This window comes from Toxorhynchites rutilus, chromosome 1, assembly GCF_029784135.1.
Source record: "Toxorhynchites rutilus septentrionalis strain SRP chromosome 1, ASM2978413v1, whole genome shotgun sequence".
NCBI lineage: Eukaryota > Metazoa > Arthropoda > Insecta > Diptera > Culicidae > Toxorhynchites > Toxorhynchites rutilus.
This window is the reverse complement of record NC_073744.1, coordinates 94,557,271-94,570,465: the sequence shown is the minus strand read 5'-3', so window position 1 is coordinate 94,570,465 and position 13,195 is coordinate 94,557,271. Positions and strand designations below refer to the sequence as shown.

General features: G+C 39.7%; 1 protein-coding gene and 1 pseudogene across 6 annotated transcripts in view; one reads left to right on the top strand and one right to left on the bottom strand.

The window, feature by feature from the left end:
* Nucleotides 1-13,195, top strand: part of LOC129779506 (tachykinin-like peptides receptor 99D) — a 214,628-nt gene that overhangs the window by 106,858 nt on the left and 94,575 nt on the right. The gene's annotated exons all lie outside the window — the stretch shown is intronic.
* Nucleotides 8,234-8,366, bottom strand: LOC129763725 (U4 spliceosomal RNA; annotated as a pseudogene).

Below are 13,195 nucleotides of genomic sequence, written 5' to 3'. Positions count from 1 at the left end.
AATTTGTACGAGGGTAAACCTACCCAACGTACTGCTCCAAGGTGGGCCGACCCACTGAACGGCAACCTACAGATCCTGTTACTTCGTGCCACAGGAGAGAACGTGATCCCGACTAACCCGTTCGTCGTGAGTAAGACGATCGCCAACGCTGTAGGAAAGAAATACTACACAGCGCGACTGCAACGGGACGACAAAAAGAGGACGCAGTATATCCTTACGGCCAAGGACGAGGATATAATTGGTAAGCTCCTTTTAATCAACAAATTGATTGACGAAACCCCTATCGAAGTAATCTACCACCCTACTCTAAATCAACGTAAAGGGTGTGTCACATCAAATTGCATCACGGAAAAAACGCTGTAGAAATTTAATTTTTAGGAATTATATATTCAGCTTTCGCTTATAATCAGATAAGAGTGTATAGATCACGTTGGCCATGCTTCACTGTCAATTTTTCGTAAATTTGGAAAAATGTCGTCGAACGAAAAAGAGCGTCGTGAATTAATCCTGTGCACTCATTTCGAGAATCCGGAGTTGTCACATCGGGACATCGGTAAGATGCTGGGAATCGTCCAATCCACGGTCAGCAGAGTACTAAAACGATATTTCGAGAACCTAACCATCGACCGGAAGGTTAAGAACGGCAAAAATGGATGCTCCGTCAGTGAAAAAGATCACAAGCGCGTAGTTAAGCAGTTTAGACGTGATCCGAGAAGTTCGAGGATAAGTTCATTCGTCCAGCGGACCAAGCAGCTTGAGGGCCTGCGTACATACAAGGTTCAGAAGGCTCCTAACCGCGACGAAAGGCAAAACATGGTGGGGAAGACGCGAGCCCGGAAGCTGTACACCGAAATGCTGACGAAGCCGCATTGCCTGGTAATGGACGACGAAACCAACGTCAAAGCGAACTTTCGTCAGCTGCCGGGCCTGTTGTTCTTCTCCGCAGAGGACAAATTCAGCGTTCCGGAGATTCGCAAGCAGAAACTATCCAAGTTTGCCAAAAAGTACATGGTGTGGCAAGCGATCTGCTCTTGCGGAAAGCGGAGCGCCCCCTTCGTGATGACCGGCACGGTAAACGGGCAGGTTTACCTTAAGGAGTGCCTACAGAAGCGCTTACTACCACTATTGAAGCAGCACGAGGGCCCGACTATCTTCTGGCCGGATCTCGCTTCGTGCCACTATTCAAAGGACGTGTTGGAGTGGTACGAAGCCAACGGGGTCACCTTCGTGCCAAAGGAAATGAACCCGCCCAACGCGCCGGAGCTTCGCTCAACAGAGAAACATTGGGCGATTATGAAGCAGGCCCTCCGGAAGAACCCAAAAGTTGTCAAATCGGAGGCGGACTTCAAGAGAAAATGGATTTCTGTTCAAAAAAAAACTACAACCTGACGTTGTACAAAGTCTTATGGACGGGGTAAAGAGGAAGGTGCGAGCATATGGGCTTGGGCTCGAAATATGAATAAAAAGAAAATTCCAAAAGTTGTTTAATAGTTTTTATTTTACTGTCTAAAATTTTCAAATGGATCGGTCTACTGGGCGAATTTCTACAGCTTTTTTTCCGTGATGCAATTTGATGTGACACACCCTTTAAATGCGTTGTTACTTGCCGTGATGTCATTGACATCAAAGAACCTGAACTAATTACAGAGCTTTCCGATCAATGTGTGATCGATGTCAAGCGAATCACCAGGAAGGAGAATAACATTGTTATCCCAACCGCTACTCTCATTTTGACAATTCGTGGAACTGTTGTTCCCGATTTTATTAACTTCGGATTTATTCGGGCTGGGACTAGAAATTTCTATCTCAGCCCAATGCAATGTTTCAAATGCTATAAATTTGGACATACGAGCAAGCGATGCAAACGCGAGAACCCGCTTTACCGAAATTGTGGACAGGAACATCCAGAACAAAAGGATGGAATTAAAACCTGCAATGCTTCAGCATTTTGCTTGAATTGCCAAGGGGACCATTCCTCTTCGAACAGGAAATGCCCCGTATGGCAATCTGAAAACAATATAACCAAAATCAGAATCGACTATGGTATCTCCTATAAAGAGGGGAAAGAAAAGTTCAACGGTCAAAATAATGGACCAACTTTTGCAAGTGTTCTGCAAGACAGACTCTCCAACTTGCAAAAGCCAACACCCAGCTGCAATTGCAAATGTAACTGCGCCTCGGCCGCTTCGGCCTCTTCTAGCCGCGAAAGCACACCCCCAATTGACACTACAATCGATACCTCAATGACAGAGTCGACAACTGATAGCTCAACAACTAAATCCGAAAACGAATCAGTCATTTCAATGGACACTTCTGATGTTCCAAACAAAAATAAAAATAATAGAAAGATTGCGAAAGGTTCATCTTCAGATTCAGATCAAAAATCCGAAGATGAAACCCTAACTAACAAAGACAAGAAAAGAACAAGAAATGAACAAAAACAGACACCAACAACAAATAACAATACAACCCCAACGGAAAACAACAACAGCAACAACAACAACACACATCAAACAAAAAACGAAAATAACAACAACAGCAACGCACATCCAACATGGAGGTACCCAGTGCTGAAAAGCCTTTTCGACTGGGGGATTCGTGGGAGATTAGGTCTCTTCATTAAAAGTTTTCTAGAAAATCGGTCTTTCAAAACCGTTATTAACAACCACCAATCTTCTCTAAAAATCCCAGAAAACGGCTTCCCACAAGGCTCAGCACTTTCACCAACCCTCTTCAACATTGCCATGCAATCTCTATTCGAGATTATCCCGGACCATATAAAGATCATAGTCTATGCAGATGACATCACTCTTATCTCTACGAGCTGCTTCGGCTTAAAGGCTTCAAAAAACCTTAGACTCCATCCAAAACTGGGCTCTAAAAACAGGTTTCAAAATTTCCCCGGAGAAATCCAAACACATACATATCGGAAAAGCTCTCAGAAGGAGAACCTATCTTCAGCTCAACAAAATCCCGATCCCTACAATGAGGACATTGAAAATACTAGGGGTTACTTTCAACAAGAAACTCAACTTCCTATCACATTCCCAAAAGACCAAAATAGCCACCAGAAAGAAACTGAACATCATCAAGGCTATCGCAGGCAACCTAGCCTCTGGTCATAGAAAGACGCTGCTAAATGTTGTAAATGTTTGGTTGGTCCCACAAATCCTTTACGGAATAGGCACCTTCAGCCGTGGAGGGGACAGGGTGTTAAACACCATTCAACCAATTCACAATAAAGCAATTAGGCTCGCAATTGGCGCTTTTCCCTCCAGTCCTACTCTTGCTGTAATGGCAGAAAGTGGGCAACTTCCCTTCACCCACCTGGTAACAAAAGCTATCACTAATAAAGCCATCCGTCACTTGTCACTCCCCGAAAGCGACCACAATGTCCCATTAATACATAGGGCTAAAACATGGTTCAAAAATCTCACGAACAAAGATCTTCCCGATATATGTGAACGTTCATCTGCGACGGGAAGAAACTGGAACGTCAAACCGCCGAACATTAACCTTGAACTTCTCAAGGCAGTTCGGGCGGGAGACCCTTCTCCAAAAGTCAAAGCCTGCTTCAATAACCTTGTTGCATCCAATTTTCAAATTTATCACCAGGTATATACAGATGGTTCAGTCAATGCCGATGGAGTTGGATGTGGAATCTTTGAGAGTAGATACACTGGTAACTTTTCTCTTCCACCGCAATGCTCCATCTTCAGTGCGGAAGCTTTCGCCCTTTTAATAGCTACCCAAGAATGCACCCATGATTTTCTTCCTACCACAATATTCTCCGACTCAGCTAGCTGTCTCCACGATCTTCTGAGAGGAAACAGCAAACACCCATGGATTAAGCAAACAGAAGAGGCTGCTTCAAATAAAAACATCTCCTTCTGCTGGGTTCCTGGTCACTCAGGAATTCGCGGACACAGCCGCCGACATACTGGCCGGCAAGGGCAGCAAAATGGAACCCCCAGACATGCCCTGTCCTCCATCTGACATTGTCCGCTGGGTAACACAGCAAGTCCGTGAAAGTTGGGACATAGGTTGGATAAACAGCCGTCCCACTCATCTTCATAAAATCAAAAACTCCACTCTCCCTTGGGAGGACCGTCTCAATAGTAGGGAAAGGCAAGTCCTTACCCGTCTTCGAATTGGGCACACTAACTTCACCCACTCACACTTGTTCTGCAGAGCCGAAAAACCCCAATGTGCTTGCAACGAAGCTCCGGTTTCCGTTAGCCATCTTTTACTTGAATGTCAACATACCAAAGATGCTCGAGCCCGACACAACCTAGGTCAGAGTCTCCGAGATATCCTCAGTAGAGACGAGACCCAAGAAACCAATTTAATTGCGTTTCTGAAAGAAACCGACTTCTTTGGTAAAATCTAAATCGAAATACTAAATACCTTGGAAATTGCTTATTAAAGTTCGCCACTTCACAGTCATGTATGCGTGTTTATGTGTGTACACATGTATGTACGGGTCGGAAGGAAGGAAATCATACATGTGTATACACGCATTTAATAATAATAAATAGCAAATAATACAATATATACTTACATACTCACATCTATCTTCTATCCATTACATTATACTTTAATCAACTTCCTATTCCTACAGCCACACTCACCAAGGAGGATAAATTCATTAAATAAACCTCTCCATTTTTCAGCTCTACTATATACCATTAAATTCAAAACCACTATATTTTATTCAAACTGTATTTCATTTCATTTCACACCCACCCCACACCCCACTCCTCCCCTCTTTCCTTTCCATACCACTCCCACCCCCTTCCACTCCACTAATCCCACCCAAATCCTTTCCACTCCTTTCCTTCCCATCCTCCTGAGAAGGGCCTTTTTTTGTGTTTTTTTTTTGTTTTTGGAGCACGCCCTGCACTTGGAGTCTAGGTCATTTGTGCTTCGTCACTGCTTTGGTCCTCGGATCAGTAAATATTTACTTTTCTTTACAGCATATATTAAATATCTTATGAAGCATAGGATCCCTTCCTACCTTCTTCTTTAACCGAGAGTCGAGCGGACAGATCTGATGAGTGATTTTTTTGATTTCCCTTTCGCCAGTTCCCTCTGGACTGGTTTTATTGTGGCTCTTCACTGGGCTAGAGGCGAATGAACTGCAAAGTTTAAAGCCTCTTAAAAACAAAGAAAGAAGAAGAAGAAAAATACATTAGAGGCGAATGAACTTCAAAGTTTAAAGCCTCTTAAAAACAAAGAAAGAAGAAGAAAAATACATTCATTACGATTTGTTCGCTCGTTGGATTCACATGCAGGCTAAAAACGGTGCTTTTCAGGATCACAAAATTATCTTTAATCTAAAGAGTTTATTGTTCTGTTATCACTCGATATACCCATCTTGTTCGGCTAAACCTTCCTGTTTAGCGATTGAGTTTACCACTCGCCACAGATTTCACAGTTGGAAAATTTCTTCCCATCCAGCTTGTGACATGTTGTACAGTAAATTATATTTAATGCGACGTGCCGAAACACCACTCAGTGTCGCAATGGAGGCGATTTTAACCTGCAATTGAACATTTGCGATGACAGTGGTACAGTGTCGACTTTCAATGTGGGGTCATAATTTGGAACCCGAACTCTATGTTTACAAAAATGTCCAACTAAATATGTCGCATTACATGACCGTCCAATTAGCTAAATGTCGAACTAAATGTAAATTACTGTACTTTCAATCTGGAAACAATTTAAGTATTGGTGAAAATTAAATAATCGGGAAAGTCCCCACCATCAATAAACTCAGAACAGCTGCCAAATTCCCATACTCATCATATCCTGGAAAACAGAATTATGAAAAAATCAATTTGTGTTTTATTATTATTTTGGATATTGTTTTAGAAAGCATTGAACTGTATTTCGTAAACTCTTTTTTGAAAGGTTTAATGGCCCTGATAAGTGCCGTGTTTTATGGAATGGTTCCAATTTAGAAAACTTTGTACTCGTGGTTTTGAAAAAAACCATTTCGAACGCCCTCGATGCCGCCTTGTTCTGGATTTGCCACCAAAGCAGTTTGTATAAAGAACAAACTTTTTTCTTCTGCTACCTGCTGCCGTTTTGCGATTGCGTTTGCGTCTGCCTGTTGTTGTCTTGATGTCCACCGAACAAAAGAGCGAGCAGTTTTGCCAGCCAACTCGCTCACTTCAGCAGCCGAAACTCTATAACGGCGGCTAGGTGGACTGGTGCACTGGTAATAACGCGCTCGGCCTAGCTACCCTTGCGGAGCAATTGGCGAATACACCTACGGGAAACTGCAGTCCAACACGGTTCGAGCGGGATTTTGCCTTTCCCTTCACTTTTCCTCCTTTGCCATGTCCAGACATGGCTGCTTGTGTTAGTTTGTTGATGTGATGTGATGCGAAACGATGTGGTGTACGATTTGGATGAGAATGACCGTCTGGCTCGCTCGAGAATTACGCATGTGTGAGACTGCGACCAATGTTTCGTTCATTTTTTTCTTTTTCCTTTCCAATCGTGCTTCATTGGATTTCGCTGATGCTGTGGTTGCCCGTTTTGGTCGGTATGATCTGAGGAGCACAAAATAGACCAATCAAAAATGGGCACATAGTGAATTTGGACAATGCTTGATATTTCACAATTATTCAATTGTTTATCTCAAGAAAAATTAAAGGTTATTCGTTATGATAGATGCGTAGATATATTTCCTATCAATTGATGCAAAATCCTTTGCGATCTATTGAGAAATGCTCGAGTTATAAGCGTTCCAAATCTTGCATTTTTTCCTACTTGTTCAGTGCCAAGATTTTCATTTCACCCCCTATATCTTCCGGTTAGACGTAGTCCTACGTCAAAAGTACAACATGAAAATTTTGGCAAGTTGAAAAATTTGAACAGGTTCGTACAAGTTAATGTGTTTGAGCGTACAAGTCCTTCAGGCACGTTTTAAATTTCTCTGTATTTTAAACATATACAATACCCTTCGTGTTAACGAAGCAAGTCAACATAAATATCAAATAAAAAAAATATAAAATTACGAACAATTACCATCAGTCATGCTTGACAACACTTGTCTTCACACGAAAATCGCGGGCTCATGAGCTGCTTTGACGAATAGGCATATTTCATTCATATGAATCTCTTCTCACTGTATCTCTTCCATTCGATTGAATAACCACACCTTCATTCAAGTTATTTGAGATTTACGTTTGTCCCTATCAATTGAACGAGTGACCAAGACTCAATTGGTTTGTTTTTAGAGAGAAACATAGTAACAGCTGACGAGAGTGATTTTTAATTTCTTTCATTCCTCAATGCATAATAAATCCGTAATATATTATGGAATATGCCAAGGTAATAATGCAAGAAAAGTTTGTTACCGTCAGTACAGATGAGAAGCTCAACAGGAGTATAACCAAGGTTGTCATAAGTTCTGGTTACAACGCAACATTGGAACTAGAGATGAAACGGTTATCCGGTGACTCACTATCCGGCCGAATACCGGATATTTAAAAAAAAATATATTTCTTATTAACATGGAATAAATCATAACACAATAGCATTTAAACCTCATTCATACGTGATTAAAAATAAGGTGTGATTACTGACATGTCAAAATGTTATTGAAATTGAATTATTATCAACTCATATCATCAAAGTTTTATTTAGCTGCTTCGCTTTCGTTTCGTTGAAGACAGCAATAAGCTGTTATTCTCAGAAGATTTGTCTCAAGATATTTTTGTAAGATGATTTCAAGATGAGTTCTTGTCTGTCTGTTTACGTTTCGAGAACAAATTAAATGGTCTGACCTGAACCTCGGGTCTAAAAAAGTTAGAATCAGATAATTTTGATCTTCTTCTCAGTAGTTAAAACAACTTTGCCAGCATTTAATGATGTTCTAATACTAAGTAAGTTCGGTGTTCTGTGTCCTCGTTTTTATCCGAATACATGTTGATGCAGGAACATGTGGAACTACCCCAAATATATATAAAAGCCCAACGCACTTCTACACCAAGCCTAAAAGTTGTTGAGTCTTCTGATTAGTGAATATGTCGCCGATCATAATAATTTCGATTTGTAGTGAAGTAAGTGTACCCCCTCTCAGACAACCATCCCTGAAAATTCTAAGTTTGTTCTCAATCGCAATGAAAATAATTGATTGCTGATTGCATGCATACTCTTACTAGGCCAGTATTATAATTATCTCAATACACTTACAAAAATCTATTTATAATAATATAAAACCATTGTCAGAATAAAACTGTTCTAAATTCCTTGTAAAAAACATGATACACTATTAAATAGGATTTTTTTTCAATTAGCAATAATCGCACCTCGGTATAACCTAATTGGTTACGATATTACTGCGCAAAGTTAAATTGAATACTAGAATTGAATTGAAATTCTAAACAAAATAAAATACTATTCGTTCAAATTTTTTATTTAAAAATGTGTTGATTTTCTTTCTGACATTCAACACTTTATTTGCACCATGCCACATGCCGTTTCTCTCAATTATGTATTTGCTAATAACGAGCCGAATATCCGGCTATCCGGCCGCGAATCTGGCCAGATATCCGGTATCATCCGTTTCATCACTAATTGAAACACAGTGTTCTGCGTTGTGGGACATTGCCGAAAAATATCTTCTAGTTTTTCCATCATGATACCTTGTCGAAAAAGGCTTCAGTGTGGTTACAAACCTTAACCGAAGGAACCATTTTAAAATCAACGAACGCGGAATTTTAAGGCTTTAACTAACCAATATTGAACCGTATTTTGATATTTTGATAGTTGCGGATAAATTGGTTTGCGATTTAATTGTTTTTATAGTTTGTGAGTAATATGTATTAATAATTATTAATTATACTTGACATTTACTAAATTTTATTGTTATTTATTTTATTGAATCTGATGCAAAATAAAGTCAAGTTTACTCATTGAACTAACTGCAATGTTTCAAAATTGATAATTATTTAGTAAGAAAAAAAAATTTTAAGATATTAGGTGTACCGGTAAGTTTCTTCGGTTTTACAACAAGTGGCGTAACTTGACCAGTGAATCAAATTTCCAGACATTCGTTGGAAAAAAGTTTTAAGATGAAGAATTGGAGGCTTTACTCGAACAAGATCCGTCACAAACGCAACAAGTACTTGCAGATATACTTGGAGTAGCTCAGCAAACCATATCCGATCGTTTAAAACCAATGGGAATGATCCGAAAGATTGGACATTGTCGTGTGAAGTGAAGCATCGAAGCGTGAAGACGTCAAATGTCGTTTTTTCTCGTGCGAACAACTGCTCCAACGGCATGAAAGAAAGTGTTTTTTTGCATCCAATCGTCACTGGCGATGAAAAGCGGGTCCATTACGACAATCCTAAACGTCGGGCAATGTATGGATACCCCGGCCGCGCGGAATATTAACGCCCAGAAGGTTATGCTGTCTATTTGATGGGACCAGCTGGGTGAGGTGTACTATGAGCTGCTAAAACGAATGAAACCATTACGGGGGACCTCCACCGAGACAAATTGATGTGTTTGAGCCGTGAACTGGAGGAAAAACGACCACAATACGAGCAAAGACACGATAAAGTTATTTTGTAGCACGACAATACTCGTCCGTATGTCGCGAAACCGGTCAAAACGTACTTGGAAACGCTGAAATTGGAGGTCCTATCCCACTCGCCGTATTCTCCAGACATTGCTCCGTCCGATTACTACCTTTTTCGATCGATGCAACATGACCTGGTTGACCAGCACTTCTGCAATTTGGATGAAAGTCAAAAATTGAATCGATTCGTAGTTAGCCGACAAACCGACCGATTATTTCCGCAAAGGGGCCCGTGAATTGCCAGAAAGATGGAAAAGGTTGACTGGCGATGGGCATTACTTTGAATATTACATTTGTTACCATTTTTGCAGAATAAAGCATTAATTAAAAAAAAAAAGAAAATTTACCGGTACTCCTATTAGAATTTTCAAAGAAATTTAATTTAGAAAAATATTTTGAGAAACCCCTGATTTAGAAGAAGAACGTTGTGATTAACTTTAAGATTACAGATCTCAGTTTTTGTACTTTCCGGTATGCTTCATTTGAAATTGAATAACCTTGTTCTCATAATCAATATATGTTCAAATCAAACATAAATTCCACTCCTAACATTCGTTCAATTGAAAATTCAGTAGTTCAACTGTTGAGGAGCAAGAGAGTTCAATTTCCAATGATATAACTAATTTCCGTTTTCCCAGATCGTTACCATATTTTGAGATAGAAAACGAGAAATAAGTTTCGAAATACTTGGGTAAATGCTTTGTATACATTCTATTCCTTTCTCATCTCATCTTGTGTCAAAGTTAAATAGTTCATTTCCTATGCTATTTCCGGCTGTATACATGTATTCGCAAAACTGAGATAACAGTTTTCATATCGGCATGATGAACGGCGTGATTCCGATGTTTGCTTTAGAACAATTTTTGTTGCAAATTTTATCATTTAGTTATAAATTTCTTCGCTTTGTTATCAATCTTTACGTATTTCCGACTAAATTTTGCGAAAAAAATGGTGAATACAAACTGGCTTCTAGTTTTCACTAGAATGATGTTGTATAGGAATTTTCCAAATTATTTTATTGAAATTTTCTGAAACAAGCTAATGTAATGTAATGTTGTACAAACCCAAATGGCGAACTAAACGCATCTTGGTTCGACAAGCAAACGGAGTTGATGAAAATCATCAATTGTCAATTATGCACAAGCGGTTTATCGTCATCATTGCTTACGTATATCTCTGCATTTACGTCGTTACAAGTTGATGGAAATTTTCCGCTTCAATGAGATTCTATTTCACTGTTTTTCCACTCATAGTTTTTCTATCGTGCAAGTGATAGATCTTTTAATACACGTTCGTTGAGAGTTAAAGCCCGAATATCAATGCTGTGCTATCGCGTCCATTCGAGTTCATGCTGTATTACAAATTTCGTGAGTTTTGTTATCCGTTGCGTTGCTTGATGCAACTTGCAAGTACATCACATGCAGTTTCATGGCAAATTTTTCCACTCTGATTGGTTTTCAGCATTGCTTTCCTTTATGATGTGAGATGTACAAGATTGCTCCTTGTACTAGAAGCACAATCAAATCTAGGTAGTATTATTTCTCACATTGATAGGGCAGACCAAATAACATAACGTAATTTTGGATGTACATTGCGATAGCGATAGAATTCGCACAATTCAACTTCAATTTGTTCTAATTGTTTATATTTGTTTATATACAATAGCACTAAGTTCTGAGAATAAAATTGTTTTGAAAAAGGATAATTCCACGCAAATTCAATATAAAACCAACCGACCTTGACGCGACCCTCGTTTTTTTTTCAAAGCCTGTACATAAAGTAGCAGCTACCCAAAATCACAATTTTCATTTGACACACTTTTTTTAAGGGCGTAGTTCTAAATCATTGACTTTTTCCTCTCAAAAACTGAAGGGTGGGTTATATTTGTGATATAACTGTAGGTTTGGGTTTACGTAGGACTACCTTTGGATTAGTAATCCTTTGTCAGAAGTTGCATTCAAATAAATTCTCAATAAACGGACGAATGGATATTTGCTTTTTCCCTTGGATAGAATGATAAACGTTAGATAACTTGTTGGTTAACTTGATAATTTAGTGACAAACAAAATATTAGGTGTAAGAGATCTGGATCGCTCTCGACCGTGTGCTGAAAGCTGCTCATTTCTGGATGATTTCTGCTTCCACATTTTGTCCCAAATTAACAGCTTGGAGAATGCAGAGAACTGGACTTCTGACCTCGTCCTCGTAAACGACATCGTGCTACCTGGTTACCTGATTAGCGAATTCATTGAAACTCTCTCTAAAATTGATCCTCGTCACCCTTCATTTGAGCTAATCGCTGCATGTCCAACCGGTGTAACATACTAAACAGAACGTAACGACTGGAATACTCTGGACACGATTCAAGATTCAGATGGAGCCGTTGGATTTTTCTCCAACACTGCACTTCAGGCGAATACAGCACACGTTCCTTTGAAGTCTCCTCCGTGTAAACCGCCATGGTCAAACAACCGTTTACGCATGCTGAAACGTTGTCGATCTGCTGCTCTACGTTCCTACTGCAGTCAACGATCTCAACACTCAAAGCTGCAGGTCAATCGGGCCAGTAATGAGTTCAGGAGATACAATGGGTGTGAATCCAAAACTATTTGCACGATAGTTCAAACGCGCTTTCAACGGTTATACAGCTCAACCTGAACAGGTGAGATTGCTGTCCAGGATGCTCCTCGTGATGTATATAGCGTTGAAATGTCCGAAATATCTGAGCAGAATGTAGTCAAAGCTATTCAAAAACTTAAATTCTCGTATGGTCCAGGCCAGGATGGAATTTCACCTTCTTCTTCTTCTTGGATGGCACTAACGTTCCAGTGGAACTGTTGCCATTACTTACGTCATTTTTATTAGTAGTACTTGGTTGAGATTTCTATGCCGATAAGCAAGCCTTGAATGTACTCTGGAGTGGCCAGCTCTAGAATACGCGTGACCACAGTGCAAGCCGGAAGAATTTTCTTTGACGAAAAATCCCCCGGCCAGAACGGGAATCGAACCCGAACCCCCGGCATGATAGTGTGGGATGCTAACCACTCGGCCACGGGAGCACGGAAGCACGCACGGAATTTCACCTGCAGTGTTGAGAAAATGCAGTTCTGCTCTGGCCTTCCCGCTGATGAAACTTTTTAATCGATCACTACAGCAACGTGTGTTTCTCTCGAGCTGGAAAAAATCGTAGGGTAAATGATCTTGGTTTGTCCAATTTAGGGTGTTTTTACGCAACTAGTAAATGTAATTCGATTTTTCTTCATGAATATAACATCTAATCGATACGAGTTTGGGTTTGCTGAAAAGCCCCAAGTCTCTAGTTGCTAATACTAGGAGTTGAAATTATAAAAATTTTTGTGTTTTTTATTGTTTATTTTTTTGTGTTTTTCTTCAAATACGAATAATGATCATGGTTTGACCACCTCTGATCATAGTTTGTCCAAAAAATGATCATGGTTTGTCCGGTTTCAGAAATCACTATTTTTGAATGAAAAAATTCGAATTTTCAAGTAGATGTTGCATTTATCATTGTTTGAGTTTACTGTCATTATATTGATCCATTCATAATTTAGGCATTCTTCAGAATATTGCCTT